Source organism: Megascapheus bottae, chromosome 25 (assembly GCF_031878675.1).
Source record: "Megascapheus bottae isolate mThoBot1 chromosome 25, mThoBot2.hap1, whole genome shotgun sequence".
Classification (NCBI taxonomy): Eukaryota; Metazoa; Chordata; class Mammalia; order Rodentia; family Geomyidae; genus Megascapheus; species Megascapheus bottae.
Genome location: NC_143533.1, coordinates 8724395 through 8731335, shown reverse-complemented (window position 1 = coordinate 8731335; position 6941 = coordinate 8724395).

Genomic DNA, 6941 nt, shown 5'->3' with positions numbered 1-6941 from the left:
TCAGAAGGTTGCTGTGTGCCAGGGACTGAGGCCTGTAATTTTAGCTCAGGAGGCTGATATCTGAGGACTCCAGTTCAAACCAGGCCGGGCAGACAAATCCTTGAGACTCTTATCTCTAACTAGCAAAAAGCTGAAATGGAGATGTGGCCCAAGTGGTACAGCAATAGTCTTGAATGACAAAACTAATTGAGAGTGCAAAGCCCTGGTTTCAAGCCCCATTATAAACACATGGGTACACATTTGAAAGTTGTTCAGCGAATATAAAATCAGAGAACATCAACACAAAGTATTACTGTCTTAAGGGAGAAACTTTCTGGTCCTGAGGCTTGAACTCTGGGCCTGGGCACTTCTTTTGCTCAAGGCCAGAACTTTTGTTACTGGAGCTACAACTGCTCCATTTCTGGGTTTGTGGTGTTTCAGTGCAGATAAGAGTCTCACAGACTTTCCTACATAAGCTGGCTTTGAACTGGAATCCTCAGATGTCAGCCTCCTGAAAAGCTAAGGTTTCAGGTGTGAACCATAGTGGACTGATGACTTTATTTTCCCTGTTTGAGAGACAGCCTCAGCATGTAAATGTCATTATAGTCACACAAAAGGAAATCAATAGACAGTTTCCATTGCATCATCTCCCATCATCTTTATTATCCTTCCTTTTTCTGTCTTGAAACAGTGTGGACTGCTTGCTGTCACTGAGGCTTTGAAAAGCAGAGTGGTTTGTTCAGAGTCTGACAAGGGAAAGATAAGTGACAGTAATACAAGCTGCTTGCAGAGGGTAGGTACTGGGATCTGTGGGGAAAATGCAGATTCTCAGGTCTGACAGACTGAATTGGAATTTCATGGCTTAGTATCTAAGTATCTTTGACTAAGTTCTCAAGTTTTTTTTTAATCTTGAAAGATGAGAAGAAGACGAGAAGAGACAGGCAGGGAAAGCATGGGCCACATCCTTTTTCCATTCTTCTCTCCTCTCTCAAACTCCCATGCTATCCTTATCACCTTCATCTTCCTCCCTATCTCCCTGCAGCCCTGACCCTTGTCTATGTCCAAAGCTCCAAGCCAGCCTATCTCCCTATCGTTCCACCTATCCATTCCAAATTTCATGATTTCTGGGCGCTGGTGGCTTGTAATCACACTTGTAATCCTAGCTACTCAGGAGACTGAGATCTGAGGATCAAGTTCAAAGCCAGTCTGGGTAGGAAAGTCCATAAGACTCTTACCACTAATTAACCACGAAACAGCTGGAAGTGGAACTGTGGCTCAAGTGGTAGAGTGCCAGTTTTGAGCAAAAAAACCCAGTGAGAGGCTAAGGCCCTGAGTTCAAACCTCAGTACCTCCCCCCACACACAATGATGATGGAAAATTTCAAACATACAGAGACTTCATCCAGTTTCTACTGTCAGTTTTCCAGCCCCCCACTTTTTCTTGGTCAGTTATGGGATTTGAACTCTGGGCCTGGGTGTTGTTCCGGAGTTCTTCAGCTCAAGGCTACCGCCCTACGCCTTGAGCCACAACATCACTTCCAGCTTTCTAGTAGTTAATTGGAGATAAGAGTCTCACGGTTAGTGCCTGGACTGGCTTTGAACCGCGATCCTCAGATCTCAACCTCCTGAGTAGCTAGGGTTACAGGCAAGAGCCACCATGCCTGGCATTTATTTATTTATTTATTTATTTATTTATTTATTTATTTATTTAATTGTCGGTTGTGGGGCTTGAACTCTGGGCCTGAGTGCTGTCCCTCCCTGAGCTCTTCTGCTCAAGGCTAGTGCTCTACCACGTTGAGCCTCTCTTTTCAGTCTCTTGGGATTACAGGTGTGAGCTACCAGCACCGGGCTACTTACATATTTTTTCTCTTTGCCAGTCCTGAGGCTTGAACTCAGAGCTTGTGCACTGTCCTTAGACACTTTTTGCTCAAGGCTAGTGCTCTGCCACATGAGCTACAACGCCACTACTAGCTTTTTCTGTTTATGTGGTTTTGAGGAATTGAACCCAGGGCTTTGTGCATGCTAGGCAAGCACTCTACCACCAGGCCACACTCCCAGTCCTACTTACATAATTTTATGTGCCACAATTGGGTCTTGTCCTCTGGCGTGGCTTTTGCACTCACAGCTGAAGTCCAACAACTTGAGCCACACCTCCAGTTCTGGCTTTTTAGTGGTTAACTGGAAATAAGAGTCTCAAGGATTTGTCTGGTCTGGCCTCAAATTTCCACCCTCACATTTCAGCTTCTTGAGTAGTTAGGATTCTAGGTATAAGTCACTTATGTTCAGCTCTGAAGACTTCTATAGTTTTTTTTTTTTTCCTTCCATGCCTTTCTTCACTTGCATGCATTTGATGAAGAAACTGTAACCCCTTTTAATTTCTCTCAGCCCTTTTTCAGTCTTTGCCAGAGCATTTGCAGAAACCACAAAGCTTCTTTCTTTTCTAAAATAGTGCAAAGACTCATTGAGCAAAGAAAGCTTTTATGCATTTCCAATTCTAATTAAGTTTTTCTCTGCTCTGTAAACAGGAGTGGGCCTTATCTATTACTGGGTCCTCAGGATCTAGCAAGCTAGAAAATGCTGCAGGTGCCTTTGTAGAAAGCAGATAGGAAAGAAGGGAGATTATTTATTGGGAAACAAATCAAAGAAGCAAGCAGAGAAAATTGATATCCATTATATTTCTTGTCCTCTTCCTCCTTCTTTCTAGTACTAGTGCTTGAACTCAGAGTCTGGGTGCTGTCCTTTAGCTTGTTCTCCCAAGAATGGCACTCTACCACTTGAACTACAGTGCCACTTCCAGATTTTTGCTGGCTAATTGAGATTAAAAGTCTCTCATTGAGCTTCCATTTGGTTGAACCCAAGATCCGTAGATCTCAGCCTCCTGAGTAGCTACAATAATAGGTGTGAACCACCAGCATCATATCACACCACCAGTGCCTGGCAACAACAAACTTTTACATGGTCTACTGCATTTCAGAATCTGTTCCAAACCCATCGAATAAGATAGAGGAATTGAGTTCACTTCCATTACGTAAAGTTTAGGTTAGACACTAGGAAAAGCTCACTGGCAACATTTATGAGTATATGAAAGAAATGAATTTCTTTTCTGGGAATTTGTTTCTCTTGTGAATTATCTTTTCTTTTTCTTCTTGTTTTCCCCTTTATCTTTTTTATTGTGCCAGTCCTGGGCTTGAACTCAGAATCTGGGTGCTGTCCCTGAGCTTTGTTTTTTTGTCCTCAAAGCTAGTGCTTTACCACTTAGACCACACAGTTCCATTTCCATGTTTTTGGTTGTTACTTGGCAGGAAGAATCTCCCAGTTTCCTGCCCAGGCTGGCTTCAAACCATGATCCTCAGATCTCAGCTTCCTGAGTTGCTAGGTTTGCAGGCCTGAGCCACTGGCTCAGGGCATCTCCTATGAGTTTTCTATCTTGCATCAATGACATTGTAAAAATAGAGACTTTCTTTTCTTCCAGAAAGAAAAAGAAAGCATGCCTGATTCCACCTCTTAAATTGGGTTCCTGTTCTCATCATTGCGGGCCAGATAGAGAATGCAGGAAGTTAGCATGAGAAAGGAAAAAACTAGATCTGGTTGTGCCCCTGGCAGCTCAGGCAAGCTCCATCCCCAGGGCTGGGGCTGTTTTCCGCTTCCGTGGAGAGAGTGGGTTACCTTTTCACAATTCCAGGTTTCTCAGGGTGACGGTGGGATGGGGATGAGGCTGTGGGAAACAGCTTGCTATCCAAGTACTGCAGATGGAGGAAGGGAGAAGAGGAAATAAAAAAATACCAGGCAACATGAGCTGAGGGGTGGGACTAGCTTCCAGGTCTATCATGAGGTCCTTCATTTCTACTTAGCTCAGCTCGCAGTCATTGGCTTGCCTGGACTGGAGGTGTGGTTCAAGTGGTAGAACGAAGAAGTCAAGCAAAAGTATGAGGCCCTGAGTTCAAATTCTGTCACTAGTACAAAAAGAATTCGAAAGCCAAATCGTGGCTTGGAAGTACAGAAGATTCAGAGAGCGAACTTGGGTACCTTCAATGTCCTTGCCGTTCTCTCAAGGATTCCCTGTGTGCCAATGAAGCTTATTTCATTTGCAAAATACCTTAAAGCTTGCATGTTATTTTCCCTCAGATGTATGTGCGTGTGCATGTGTGTGCGCACACACACTTACACACGCTGGTCCTAGGACTTGAACTTAGGGCCTGGGTGCTGTCTTTGAGCTTTTTTGCTCAAGGCTAGCTCTCTACTACTTGAGCCACAGCACCACTTCTGTCTTTTGGGATAGTTAATTGGATATTAGAGTGTCATGGAGTTTCCTGCTTGGACTGGCTTCCAACCATGGTCCTCAGATCTCAGTTTCCTGAGTAGCCCAAATAACAAGTAGAAGCCACCAGCACCTGGTTTCTCAGGTTTAATTTTTGTTCTCCTATCCACCCTATGGAAGAGTAGGCAAGGTATGGCGTTCTGTACATTTACACTGAGAATCACCCAGTAGTAGCAAAAGAATCTGAGTGTTGACTAAAATCTCCTGATCTCTTAATCCTCACACACTTTCCCTCAGTTTGCTCAGAGCAGCCACTGATTTTTCCCACACGATTTCCTCTGCCTAAGTCCAGAAGCTCTGGACTGCCTCTTATTCCCAACAGCTTAGAATCCAATCCCAGGGATGCTGGGGATGGGGTACGAAGAGAGACCACCTGTGTTCCTGGGAGAAGTGCTAACCCCCTTGGGCTTGGTCTGAAGTACTGGGCCCCAGAACTTGCACAATGCCCTCATAAGCTTCTTAAGAGGACGTGGGTATTAGCCAGGATTGGATATTCGCTCGCCCTTGCCACCCCAACATGCCCTTCACACTCAACCCCCCTTTCAGTGAGGATTCTTCAGGGGAGAAGGGGGAAGGGAATGGGGTGTTCCTTGCTAGCCAACTTCAGACTGTACTCTTCAAGACCCTGGATTCGGATATGTTTCCAGAACTGAAAATACACACATGTGAAGATTTCAAGGTAAATGGCAGCCAGCTCTGCCTACAGAGCCAACAACACCCTCTGCTAGTTCTGTAAACTTGCTACCAGGGGCCTGAGTGGACAAGTGGCAGGTTGGATGGGGAGTAGAGGGAAAGCAAACCATAGCAATCAGAATAAAGAAGGAAGTTCAGGTCAATGCAGTTCTTGTTCTTTTTGCTTTTAAAGACAAATGCATTTGCCTGTCTAATTTCTCCTTACTGGCCCTCAGTGTCTTCTTGTCTTGCACAGGGAATTGAAACACACAGATTCTATGGGTTATTCAGTTCACTGTGTGTCTGTGTTGTACTGGGATTTGAACTCAGGGCTTTGGGCTTGGTAGGTAGGCATTTTACTAGTTGAGCCGTGCTTCCAGCATTTTTTGTTGGTCATGGGGCTTGAACTCGGGGCCTAGGTGTTGTCACTGAGCTCTTCAGCTCAAAGGCTATCACTCTACCACGTTGAGCCACAGTGCCACTTCCAGTTTTCTGGTGGCTCACTGGAGGTAAGAGTCTCACTGACTTTCATGCCTGGGCTGGCTTGGAACAGCAACTATCAGAACTCAGCCTTCTGAGTAGCTAGAATTACAGGTGTGAGCCAGCAGCATCCAGCTTAAGGCTAGTTTTTTAAAAACATGATCATGCATGAATAATACACAGAAGCTTCACTGTGACAATTCTATAGATGTATACCATGTTCTGTAAACAAGGGTTATCCCTAGTGAAACTTTTAACTCCCTTCCCTCTCCCATTTTGCAGTATTTGATGGGTTTCATTATGCTCTCTTCTCTAATATATATATGTATAAAATATTAATATAACATGTATTAAACATAAATATATAAATATGTATTTCTATTTCTGCATATTCCTTTCTCCCTCCCCCTTACACTGACTCTCCTCACCCTCAACAGACAGCCCTGGGCTTCTTTTTAGATAGGGGCTCATGTTTTTCCCAGAAGACAGCCTGGACCACCATCCTCCCATATATCTCTCTCATATATTGTGTGTGTGTCATCATGCCCAATGATGTATTGCCTAGATTTTTGGGGGGTGGGTGGCCATGAGCCATCATCCTCTCCATCCTTACTCCCCAAGTAGCTGAGATTACAGGCATTATCCACCGTACCCTAGCTTCCTCAACTCACTTCTAATATTCTTCTATTATATGTGTGGCTAACATTTTCTAGCATTTGTTTTATAATATGTATAGATAGTCATTCGAGCTTCAATAATTATCTACTTGCACTGGGCCTCAATTTCCTTTATAACACGAGGATTTGGATATGTGTGTGTGTGTGCTGGTCCTAGGGCTTGAACTCAGGGCCTGTGCACTGTTCCTGAGCTAGCATTCTACCACTTTGAGCTACAGCTCCACTTCTGGCTTTTTGGTGGTTAACTGGAGATAGGAATCTCATCTCACAGACTTTCCTGCCCAGGCTGGCTTTGAATCATGATTCTCTAATCTCAGCCTCCTGAGTAACTAAGATAGTTGGCATGAGCCACTGGTGCCCACTTTAATATGATGAGCTTTAAGGGTTGGTGATTTTTTTTCTCTTGTGCATCCTTGTATAAAAATAACCCCCATGTAACACTAGCATAACTGTCCAAGACTCTTCACAGACATTAGGTGACATTCTTTCAGAATAACCTATGATTTAAGTACTATTACTGCCCATATGGATACTAGTATTAAAGTTAAATTTGAGAGTTAACATTAACGTGATGAAAAGAACCAACCAAGGAGGCTAGACCATGTAAAGCCAGTCTTCCTAATCTCAGAGCTTTTGGGTCGTCAGTTTCCATTCCCCAGATGTCCTTCCAGAGATGTTCTTTGCACCATCATTATGTCTGGCCACACCACAGCTGGTCAGCTGGTAGGCGGCAGAATTGGGAATCCAGACCCCTCTCAGGATCTTCCTATCACATCCTACTGCAACCCATCACTCCCCCCTCACCACAGATTTGGG